Source organism: Crocodylus porosus, unplaced genomic scaffold (genome assembly GCF_001723895.1).
Source record: "Crocodylus porosus isolate Cpor-Errol unplaced genomic scaffold, CroPor_comp1, whole genome shotgun sequence".
Classification (NCBI taxonomy): Eukaryota; Metazoa; Chordata; order Crocodylia; family Crocodylidae; genus Crocodylus; species Crocodylus porosus.
Genome location: NW_017728947.1, coordinates 102271750 through 102284464, shown reverse-complemented (window position 1 = coordinate 102284464; position 12715 = coordinate 102271750). Strand labels below are relative to the sequence as shown.

Genomic DNA, 12715 nt, shown 5'->3' with positions numbered 1-12715 from the left:
ACTGGTACAATGTGGCTAGGGTAGCTATCATGTGCAGTGCAGGTGTTGCTCCGGCTGGACCATGCCACATGCAGCGCCCGTTCTGGCCAGTCCAGGATCTGTACTGGACACAAAGTAGGTCCCAGACCTACTGGAATGGCCATGGGATCTGGTATACTGAGGGAGTGGGAGACGGAAGGGGAGGGGGAGGGGGAGGGGGTCCGTGGGCCCAATCCAGCCTGCAGACTGGCCCTGTACCAGGGCACACATTGTACCCCATGTAGGTCTGACCAGACCTAAGGGCAGCACTGGGAGCTGAATGGCAGGACTTTGCAGGCTGCATATGTTTGACACCTCAGAGTTAAACCATTAGCTTTAGCCATTAGTGCATCAAAGGCTGCAGACACAGTCTAATAAATTTACATCAACACATCAATCCCTAGCCATTGGCCAGGTTGCCTGTAGTGAAAAGGATAGTGTTGAAAGTGCCATAGCTGCAGGTGTTTGGTATTTTCCTCTAGGCCAGAGCGCCTTACCTACAAAATCTAAATTAGGGTTTGCTCTTGTTGGCGGTATATGGAAGTAGCATAAAAAATATTCTTCCCTTCCCTTTTCCTGAAACTATATTTATTCATTTTTACTTTTTGGCTGAGATTTCAAATTCTGAAAATGTTGGCTGCAAATGGAAATTGTGGGGGAAGGTCTTGTGATCAAAAGATTTCCAGTAAAAACCTCTTTCCTCTCCCCACACCACAGAGAAACCACTTGCCAGAATTTGTATTTGCCAATTTTTTATCATTTAAACCATTAGGGGAACATTTTGACCAGGCTCCCACTGGGTTTGTTTGTTTCAGCTGTGGACTTGGCTGTGCCATGTGGCGCTGGCTATTGTGTTTTACTCTCTATTAAATGGTAATTCCACATGTATGGGGTGGCGTGTGGGGGGTGGGGGGAAAGGGGGTGTTGCATGTCCATTTAAATATTCCCCCTGTGACTTTTCCTTAATGCAAACGTTGCAGCCCACTGAGTCAGGATGAGAAACGAGGCACTAGTGTCATGAAGCTATTGCCCCTCCTTTGATGCATCAGAAGGGGGCAGGGGGACGCTGCTCCTCCGGGTAAGCAATTGTGACTCTTCTTCTTCTGAACAACCTTGCTGTGTGGTGAGAAGTGAAGAAAGAGAGAGGGAAACTGAGCCACTTGGGTTAAAGCAAGCTCCAACCTGACCTGCTACAGTCCTGTTAGGCAGTAGGTGACCAGAGCTGTTTTAAAGAGCCAGCAAGGGATTCTCCTACTGCAGGAAGAATACCTGGAAAGGTATAAAGTAGACACAGGTGGCATGCTGGGGCTAGCAGGGTTGTGGTTCAATGTGCTGTGCACTGACAACTTCTGCATGATAGTCTCCTGGCTGCTGCTGCTGCTGCATCAGTGCTTTAAGTTTAGAGCAACCCCCAGGTTGGTCTCTAGTCTGCACTGGGGGCCAAAATCCTGCCCCAGGACTCAGAAGCTGCAGCTGCTTCCTTTATGGCTTTTCCCACCTCCCCTGTACTCAGCTGATACTGGTCCTAGCAGAGGATTAATGTTCAAATTATGCATATGTGGGAAACATGGAATAAATTGTAATCCCCAGAGAGTTTTGCAAAGCCCACAATCCATAATCCTGTTTTTGTGCTCTCCTGCTAGTGGGAAAATGGCAAGCCTGTTTGCTTAGTCTGAGCTAAATTAAGTACACAAAACAAACAGCACAAAATCACAGAAAAGCAAAGCTGGACAGGCTCTCAGGAGCTAGTCCAGCCTCCCCTGCTCAATGTAGGATCAGTCCTGACAAACTCATTTCTGAATGGCAGAACGTAAATTAGCTTTTAAAATGTTTTTGGTAACACTTTCTGGTTCTATTTCCCTTACAAATATGAATGTCGCCTCTATGAAAGTTCCCCTCTAACTGCTTTTTAAAAATCCTGCTATATCTGAATGTTCAGAATACAACTCCAAAAATAGGTCTGATCACATCCTGTTCATAAAAGCAACCCATTATAGTGCTTGCTTTTTCCTTTGTTTCTTTTGACTGATGTGGAAGTTAAGTTTGTAACTTGCTCTTAATCTCTTCCTCTGCTGCTCTTAATTAGATGTCACTTGAACAGCGTAGTGCTTGCCTGCTAGATGTGAGTGCACAATCGGTTGTACGTCACAGGAGATGATATTATGTTTTAGTAGTACTTTTCAAATCAAAATAACCAGGGAAAGTATATGAAGAACTGCAGATGCTAAGGCCGGCCTTCTTGGAGTTTGTCTGGTGTTTCTGGAGAGAGGGCAGGATTGTCTCCTGCAGCAAGTGCTTGCTTAATGGCTTCCCTCTGTTGGACTTGGTAGAGGCTGGTCATAACCGGTGATGGAAGTTTAAAGTGGTATGTGTGATGGGGCAGGGAACCAGTGCCTAAAGTCAGCAGCTGCGTTGTGATCACAGAGGCTAGCGCTTTCCACCCAGCGGCTCTGAACTTTGGTGACGACTTCTGGCTCTTCATCTGGCCACCTGGGACATCTCCCAGTTTTGATGCTATAAGCACCATACTCTCAGGGAACCTCTCCTATGCTGAGCAGAAGATTCCAAAGTGGAAAGAAGAAATTAGGGTTGTCAAGGCCATAAAATGGGGGTGAAGCATAGGCAGATGTGAAGAAAAGCTCCACTGCTGCAGCTACTTAGGGCCTTCCCATCAAGCACAGAGCCTCAGTTCACTGTACCATCCCAAGAGGGGCTTCGACAGAGAAGGGTGGAAGATGATACAAAATGAATTTTCTACTTCTGCACTGCTCCAACCCATTGGGCACTCATCTGCTCACAAGGCAGAGGGGACAACACAACCCAAACTGCAGTATAGCAACAGGGAATCTAGTCACAATGGGCACAGGAATGAGCTTGCAACGTGCTCCTATTCCAGTGCTCTGTAGTACGGACCCCTGGTGAACAAGGCAGTTAGAAGAAGAAGTGTCAAATTTAAAGAAGCTAGCCAACCAGCAGCAATTACCCAGGGCCCCCAATTCATGTGGTTTTATTTCCTCCATGCCCCACAATATTTGGAATTTCCCCCTGCCCCAACGCTTAAAATCCCAGCTCCCAGATTACACAAGAACCTAATCTTTCCTTAGAGACACAAGCCACAGTTTCTAGCTCTAATTTGGCGGAGAAAAGCTTGAAGATATGAGCTTGAGTGTATTGAAAAGTAGCTAGAAAGCAAAAAAAAAAAAAAGACTCAATATTGAAAAAGAATTCTATGATTTTTAAAGGGGATCTCTCAATTTTTTTTGAGGTGTGGCTTGTCATTTTTGAATCTGGAAGTACTACTTTATGCTTTAATAACAGAACCATACATCCAACTTGCTGTCTACCTGCAAGGAGTTCAGTGTTGCAGGGAATTTCACTCTACCCCGTCCTTTAAGGTGACTATTCTTTGGAAATCCACCTCCAGAAAATATGCGTATTGACTTCTGATTTGGCAATCAGGGCTCAAAGCTTCTGTATCAAACATGTCATCCTTCCACCCTCAAAAGCAGCTGTGGAATGCATGGCATGTTCTAAAAAGCCCCAGCACTTAGGCCTTTAGCATTTGAACTGATTTGTGGTTATATAGTTGGGAATAGGCTTATACAAATTAATTAGTTGCTTCACAGTCAAAGGTTGTTCCACAGACTTAAAAGGGCTAAAAGGGGAAGGCTGCATGGGTACTGCAGCTACTCAGAAAACTTCTGCACCTTTTGACTTCCCTTTTTCCAAGATTACTGGCAAACAGCCCAGATGCTTACAGTTCAGTTGATTGAAAAAAAGATGTAATGCTGGAAAAATGTGAAGCAGAGACTATGGCATTTAAGTGCATACTGTTCTGTAAGGCTAAGTACAAACAGTCAAAAAGCCCGAGGCAGAATCGGCACAATCTAAGCCAATTCCTCTAAGTCAGCGGTTTTTGACCTTTTTTGTACCAGGACCCATTTGTGAACATCGATGGCAAGTCCTGACCCAGTGCTCCTTGCTCCCGACCCACTGCCCCCCACCCCTAGCCCCACAGTGCGTAGAGCAGGGGGTGGGTGTGTGGGGCAAGTGGGGGTGTGAGGCATGCGGGTCCCAAGCAGCCCTTTGCAGGCTGGAGCTCTATAAAGGAAAACCCACGGCTTCCCACATTTTTTTTCCTTTAAAAGAGAATCCATTTTTGAAGTGTGTTGATCCATTTTTAAAGTCTGTTTGCGACCCTTTCACGTAGTCTTGTGACCCACGGGTTGACAAATGCAGCTCTAAGGTGTGTAGGTTGAACTGATAGCCAATTGAACTGATGTTCCGTATTCGATTGGGAAAGGCAAGGGGAGGCCTGCACTGACCCAGGCCACTAGAGTGGGGGGCGCTAGAGCACATGTCCCAGCGGACTGGTCATTGCCAGCCCAACCAAATGTTCCTGGTATGCACCCCCAAGGCCCTGCTGTCCCCCAAAAGGGGGTTGAGGAGCCCTTTGCCTGGGTGCTGCCCCACTGTGGGGCAAGGGAGTGAAAAATTTCCCTCTGCTCCTAAGGCTGCCCAGGGCTAACCCTGAGACCAGCAGGGGCTAAGGCCAGAAGCTCTGGGGCTGGGGGAGGGGAAGAATTCCCCTCAGCTCCCTGGGGCTGCTCCAGGCTGGGGGATCCTTGGCTGGAGTGAGAGGAAGCCCCCCAAGGTGGGGGCTCGCCAGTGCCTCCATGCTGGGCTGCATGGGCAGGCATCTGGTCAGGAGGACATCTCCCTTCCTCTTGGGGCAACCACTGAAGCAATCAGCAGCTGGGAAGGAGGGCTGCCGAGGGCTGAAAAGCCCCCCCCCCCAGCAGCTTTTCCTCCCCTCATGTGCTGTGTAGACCCTAGCTAAGGGGGGTCTGTTCCCCCCCTCCCCAGCACCAACCCTTTGGGCTGACAGATGCAGGCAGAAAGCACATTAAGGAGCAGAGGGGTGAGGCAGTCTCTGCTCCACTGGAGCAGATGGCATAGCCCAAGGCTGCAAAGCATCCTGGGATGCGGGGGGACTGTGAGTTGACTTGAACCAGGAAGGGGTCTGGAACAGAAGTTCCACAAACTGGTTTGATCTAAATCAGTTAAGTCTGATATTCCATCCAACCAGGTTTATTTTAATCTGGTTTTGGCCATTTGGAAAACAGTTTATGTGCACTGAACTTCTGTTGTTACAGCTCTAAACCAGTTTCCGATCACTTAAACCAGTCTGCATGTAGCTTCTGCCCCTAGCCTAAATGCACACGTGCCTCTGAAATGTGAGCACCCCCCACCCCATCCCTCTGAAATGTAGGCCTGGCTCTAAGATCTGCTTGGGCAGGTCAAATCCTTCAGCTGTTACTCAGGTCTGGTTTGGGCAAAGTTCCTATTAAAATCAATGGAAAAAGCGTTCATTACTGCAAACTTCTGGGCTTGGCTTAAGGCAGGGATCTGTTGGAGAAGGGAAAAGAAATTTTATCTTCCTCCCCCATCCATGCTGGAGCCCACCTCCTGGCTCCCTCTCATGCCTGCTACTATCATTGTGTGATCTCTTCCGGCACAAGGATGGAAAAGCAGTTCCCAAGGAGCTGGATGCAGGCTCACTTCCCCCACCTCCAAATCCTGCATTCCACCCTGCTTCCAAGCTGTGAGCCAAGCCCCTGGAAAGGCTCCCATTTGACTTCCACTCCTCTCCCAGGTCCTTTCTGCAGGCACCTCCTTCCGTGGCCTCTGAGAAGGAGCCAAGATTCTCTTGCAAGACATGAACATGTGAGCTGACTCCAAGCTACTGCAGCATTTACCCTGAAGCAGTGGAAAGTGAATCTGTCTCCTTGCCCATGGAATGAATGCTGCGGGGGAGCGCATTTTCTCACATTTCCTCCTGCAGAGTCTCTCTGGGTGTGGAAGGGTGTGAGGCCTGGTATCCGATTCCAGCCCTGCAATACTATTGTAGGAATGCAGGAGGTTACAGGGGCAATGGCATCAGCAGCTGTTACTCACACCTCAGTGTTTGCGGAGGGCTAATTCTGCACGTAGGGCTTCTCCTGGGAGGAAGGACCAGTGCTATGAACAAAGCACAGGAGGGCAGGCAGAGGCTTCTGCCCCCAGCCTGGCTCAGTGACAGGAGTCCTGCGAAGCTGCGAGCAAGTTGCTAATTTCTCTGAGCCTCCGTCGTTCTCCCCTGCCCTTGAAGGAGTGGCCGTAATACTTGCCTAGTAAGATTTCCTTGAAAAGCTCCCACATTGAGATCTTGAGGGAAAGGGTGAGGGAACTGCATGCTGTCCTTTCTGTGCATCAGTATTTGTTGTGTGTATAGATTACTAATTTATTTTGCATACCAATTTTATGAGCCTTCCTTTGTCCTGACTCATTGGGTGTGACTTTCCTCCTTTCCTCCACTGTAAACTATTCTTTTGCTGAAGTCAGTTAGATTCATGGAGGGGAGAGGAGAGTCAAGTTTGGGCTGCCAGTTTTAACCCAGAAGGTAAGTCCAAACCACTTTGGACTTACCAAAGCGGCTGGGGAGTCCAAACCACTTGCTGGGTGCATCTGCACATGAAATTAATGCACAGCAATAAACTCCAGAGCTGTTTCAGCCAGGGTCAGCTGCTACATGTGCACCTAGGACAGCAGCAGTCTGAGCCAGGGTAGAGTAGCCCTGAGTTGGCAACAGGCTTGGGTGGGGGGTGGTCCTAAGCTTTGGGTGGTAGCATCAGGGCTGGAGAGAATACTAAAGTGCAGGGCTAGGCAGCAGGCAGGCAGCCCCCGCACTTAAGCACTCTTGAGCCCTAGCCAGCCCTGGTTACCATCTTCATGGAGTAAATGACTCTGCCAGAAGACAGTACTGTCCCTGACAATACTATCTTCTGGCAGAGTTAATTTTCTGCACCCTAATACTGGCGCACGTGTGGATGGTGATGCTTTACTGGGGAGCTAATCAGTCAACTCCACAATAAAGTGCACATGTAGATGCACCCACCCTGTGCAAAGCTTGAACAACCAGAGCATGCACCAGGAATTCCTACCACTCCTGGAATGAAACCTGTCCCCGACACCCGCAGCTTCTCCCTTCTCATTTTTAGACTGGGTAAATATTCTGTTTTTGTGCACAACCGTAGCCCTTTCAGATCCAGCCTAGACATTAATTCCATCCCTCCTTCCCCCTGCAAGTTGCATCACTAGATAAAATATCAATTCATGTAAGTTTAGCAAGGTCAAAGCTGTGCTGTCTTTCTTATTCTGAAGTCAATACCTGACATGAACTTTCTGCTGAGATCAGAGAGGAAATCCTTACTGTAGCTTCCTGTTTGTTAGTGCTTTTGCTCTGAACTACCCCTTCCTGCCTTAAAAAGATCTGGTGATCCAAATCCAAACAGGTGTACCTGAAAACAATAAACCTCATGGTTGTGCATTAAACTGAACAAGTCTGGACTGATGATTCTCCCTGTGTGAGGTTATTTTTAAACCCTTTCTGCAAGAAGGAAACAGCCTGTTCTTGTTGAAATGTCTCATCTCAACAACTCTCCAGACGGTGTGATAAACATGTTTACAAACACAGATAACACATGTAATGTGTTATAAATGGACTGTCTTTCCATGTTTTCCAAGAAGCCCAAGTCATTCTGTAAATCCACTTAGCTTCATCTTTTTAAAGCTCTTCTAGCTTTGCCCTTTATCTGATTTAAAAGGGCAGATTAGTAAGTAAATGATATAATCAGTAGGATATATATAAAAGGTGAACATGGAATAGGCATTTTTCACATCTTAGGGATAAGACATGTGGCTCTGAGGTAGCTGAACATGAAAAAAATCCCTGTGTTTAAGGGGAAAATGGAGCCCAGGTAAAGGTGTTAGAAATATTATTAAAAATGTATAATGAATAGAGTGTTGTTAGAACTGCACAGTTTGTATCTCGTACCTGATAAGCAGAAACACCACCAAGGACATCTGGCTAATTTACTATCTCTTTCCTACACTAAATCACACATACCTTCAAACTCCTCTGCCTCTACTCTTGTAAACTACAGAAGCTGTGATTTAATTGGCTGTGTCCTTGAGAAAGGGAAGGATTTGAACTTTTGGTAACCTGGAGAGCTTTCTAAGCATGCGTAATTAGCTAATGCATATATGCCTATCCGCCCCGCATACTTAAGTAGTTAATTATAATGCACATGCGACAGATGACGTGACGTCATTTCATGTATGTTTGTATGAACCGGAAATGAGTTGTAAGAGTTCCTGCTTCTGCACACGTGCCCAGGAAGGAAGGGATAAAAGCCAGCTAAGAGTTTTCCTTGGGGTCTTTTGTCTTCACTCTGACCCTATTTGCAAATATATCCTTTGTGTTACTAACAATGTGTGCCTGAGGAATTATTATTCGCGAGCCTCCAAAGAAACAAACAGTAGATTTTCATATTAAAGGGATGAGTGAATTCTGCCTTGTTTAACATAGAAGAGGGAGATGAAGGAGGAAAGAAAAAGAAGACTCTTCTTCCTTCGCTTCCCTGCTTTGCAGCAAGGGGGCCAGGCAAAATGTGGGTGTGAAGGCTTCACAGGGACTCTGTAGTATTCTGTGGCCCCACCATACCCAAATATTCATCAGTATTTGGCGAATGATGCTTTCGGATGTGAGGATCCTTGTGTTCTGCCCTCAAGTTCTGTGAGGCACTCAGGTGCCTCTGCCCTTGATGCACCTCCATTGAGCAGGGGCATGCATCCAACCACAGAATATCCCCATTCTTGTGATAAATGCAGTCACTGTGACTCCTCTTTTCTCTAAGCAATGTCACCGGGGGGAGGGAAGGGGTGGTTGTCAGTGTATAAATTCTTCTCTGTGGTTTTAACGGGCCTCCCAGAGGAAATATCAGGCTATGCTCATGTAAAGCAGCATTGCAGCTTGTGGTGCCAGGCATTCTCTTTGAGCAGGGGCTTGGCAAAACTGATGTGAGATGCTAAGTGTCCTCTGTCTCCCTGCCACCCAGCTTGCTGGACCACTTGTGTGTTGTTTCTGCTCCTTTCCCTTAGACCGAGTGACTTCTCTGGTTTTCTCGGGGTCCTGTGCCAATACACCAGTGACTCTAATGCGGGCAGGTGGTTGGTCACGTCAGTCTGAAGTCAAACAGAAAACAGGGCAGGGTAACACCTTCCAGAGACTCTCTGAACCTGTTAGTCTTCAACAGGCCACCTTATCCTGCCTTCTGCCAGTGTGTCTAATGTGAAAGCGTTGACTCGCAGGGAATTTATTTCTCACCATCTGCAGATGTATCTGGGGTGCACAGGACTGTGGACTTGCTGAGAACAGTGCTCCAATGGCAGCATTTTGGTTCTAAGGAATCGGGTTGGGTCCCTGCAAGCGTCTGTAAAGTCATATTTAATGGCTACCACCTATTTCACCTTGTTCGGAGATGGAAGGGGGGTGGTGCTGGATCCCAGGACAAACTCAAGTCTGCTCCTTGTTTAAAAGAGAATGGTTCTGAATCGTTCCCTGAGCGCAGACTCTGCACCCCTCAGTAATAGGAATTCGAACAGGAGAGGGTGTGTGCAGCAGCACAGGCCACCCGCGGCTACTTCTGCAGGGAGCCTGGAGCTCTGTTGGCAGAACCAGCCAGTGCAGGCAGCAGGCCTGCCAGCCACCCTGCCTCCTGCCAGCACAACGAGAAGCAGCAGCTCTGCACACCTGCCCCCAACAATGCAGGGTTTTGGTTGTTTTGACCCAGACGTTTCATCCCTATGCAAAGCTTTGTTCTCTGCTTTCTCCACAGGGTGTCTCGGCCACTAGTTCTGACTAGGTCTTTATTGTGGCACAGAGCTAGCTCCACTTAAAGGCACACTCTTCCCTCTGTACGGGCCTCTCCTCCTGAGTGTATTTACGGCATATGGAGATCTCTGCTTGCTTAAATGAATTTTAATGGCAGTTTGGCAGGCTGCAAAATGAAAGGGCTCCACAGATTCCCAGTGCCTGAATGAATGCTGAAATCAGCCCTGAGGAAACCACACTGAGTCACTAAAAAGAAAAAAATCATGGCTTTGTGCTTTCCAAAACCCATGTCCATTAGCACGAAGGTCTCGATTCTCCTCTCCGCTACTTAGTTTGTATGTTTTGCAACTATGTTTGCCAGCTTAGTATCCATGCTGTGAAATTATACTTGGATACACTGGGAGGTAGGAGAATCTTCTTCATCTGGCTTAGGTCCTGGACACGCATGCAACTCAGGGATTTCAAGGGTTGTCTGGTCCAACCCTCTGCAGGAATGCTGCTCTTCCATCATCCCTGACTTTTGCTTATCCAACTTGCTCTTGAAAACCTCTTTTCTATTCCACTATTGTACTGTTCTACAGTCAGGAACTTTTTCCTGTGATCTAATCTCAGTCTGCTTTGCTGCAATTTAAACCCACTGCTTCGTGTTCTGTCTTTTGCATCAAGGGAGACCAGCTGTCCTTCCTTTTCTTTATGGCTGGCTTTCAAATATCTAAAAACTGCTATTATGTCACCTTGCTTTCCCTTGATCTCCTTTTCCCAAACTAAACGTACCTTGTAATCACAACTTTTCCTTGCATTGCTTGTAAATGTATATTACATTTCAACTGGTGTAATATCCATCTAATTACACTGTGAATGGGAAAGGACAGAGAACCAGCTACCTCGGGTAACTGGATACGGTACGTATTATTACAGTTCCTTGCCATTATATGGTGAGAACAAGTAACTCTTTTTCATGCCATGCTTCTCATGGCCTAGCTAGAGGCCAAGTGTACTGCTATAATTCTTGGGCTAGGGACAGACATTCAAAAAGCCTGAGCCTGAATTGATTTAGTCTTTGCAGGCTAGTCTAACCTGGCTAGGCTGAACCAGCTTGTAACTGCTCAGACATCCCAGACATGCAGGCACATGCCTGCGGTGGCTCAGGCTAGAAGCCAGAGGGGGCTAGAGCAGCCCTCCTGTCCCTTGCACAGCACTGAGCTGAGGGGGCCTGGGCCAGACCCTGGCAGGACACTCTTATTAACCCAGCAGGAAATTGATAACAGTGTTTATATCACCTCCTAACTCAGTGTTTATCACCCCATTACGAAAACATCAGAGGGACATTGCCAGCTACCTGTTGATTCTGCCTCTTGATTCTACCTGTTGATTCAGCATGGACCATAGTCAGCATGTGGTCTGCTAGCTAATACACAGACACCTCCTCAGCAAGACAGAGGGGAGGGGGAAATTCCTGCTTAGCAGGGAGTGATGAGAGGGAAGCGTGGGAAGCAGCCCCCAGTTTGTGCTGGAGCTCCAGCCAGGGAGCAGAGGGGAGGGGCTGGTCCTGTTGTGGAGCAGAGCACCCCACCCAGCCCAGAGAGCATGCTGGGATGCTGGTGGTATCTGGTTTATCTTAAACCAGCAAGGGGCTGGGACAGACATTGCATAAACCAGTTTGAGCCGAGTCAGTTAAGTCTGATACTACATTTAACTAGGTTTATCTCAAAACTAGTTTCAGCCATTTTCAAACCAGTCTATGTGCACTGAACATCAGTTCTGTTGCAGGTGTAAACCAGTTTCTGATCACTTAAACTGGTTTATGTGTAATGTCTGTCCCTAGCCTTGGAGCTCTAGGCAAGATCAGGACTACTGCAGAGACTCCCCTTCAACTCCTTATAGGTGTAATGCAACTCTAGTGTGTATCATCTGCTTTATTTCCTCCATCTTCCAACATGCCCACAGATGGAAACCCCATCTAATGCACATGTAACAATGTTTAAATAATCTGGCATCTTGCAGTTCAGCTTGTTACAAAGATTTTTGGTTTTGGTCATGCAAGGAACACATATATATTTTAACGAGTAACAAAGAAAGTGCTTTGGTAACTTTGAGACAGTTGTACTAACAGCTTGGCAGGAAACCATCAGAAGAAACTGTTAATATGAAAACCAGTGCTGCAAAGCTTTTCAGTAGCATTTTTTTTTTTTATTCCTTGAAAAGGTTGCAGTGAAGACAGAGAAGACTGGCAGAGAGGAAATTCTGGTCCAGAAGCTGAAGCCAAATGATTCTATTGTCTTTCTTGCATGGAAGCAAATCAACTTCCTTTCAAGAGCTGCATAAACTTTCATTTCCAAAGCCTAGGTGGTTCTCTCTGTGACAAGCCATCTTTAGCAAAGCCTTAATCCCTGAATACATATGGACTCCAAGATGAACATGAGTCGTCAGTGTGACAAAATCATCAGCAAAGCTAACTACACTTTATCATCCATCAGCAGATGCAGGATAAACAGATCCAAGGAAGTGATACTTCCCTCTATGCAGCATTGGTCAGACCACAGTTGGAGTACTGTGTTGTTTTGGATGCCATACTTCAAGAAGGATGTTGATAGACTCAAGAGGGTCCAGAGGAGGCTACTCGTATGGTCAGGGGCTTATAGGACAAGCCCTAGGAGGAGAGACTGAGGGACCTGCACTTCCTCAGCCTCCGTAAGAGAAGGCTGAGCAGTGATCTTCTGGCCGCCTACAAATTCATTACAGGAACAAAGCAAGGTATCAGAGATGCTCTGTTCACCAGGGCGCCTTTTGGGGTAACAAGGAATAATGGTCACAAACTGACAGAGAGCAGATTTAGGCTAGATATGAGGAAAAACTTCTTCACAGTAAGGGTAGCCAAAATTTGGAATGGGCTTCCAAGGGAGGTGGTGCTCTCCCCTACCTTGGGGGTCTTTAAGAGAATGCTGGATAGGCATCTGGCAGGGGTCATCATTCCTGCCTAGG

General features: G+C 47.1%; 1 protein-coding gene across 3 annotated transcripts in view; it reads right to left on the bottom strand.

The window, feature by feature from the left end:
- Positions 1-12715, bottom strand: part of LOC109320623 (inverted formin-2-like) — a 62717-nt gene that overhangs the window by 29095 nt on the left and 20907 nt on the right. The window lies entirely within an intron of this gene.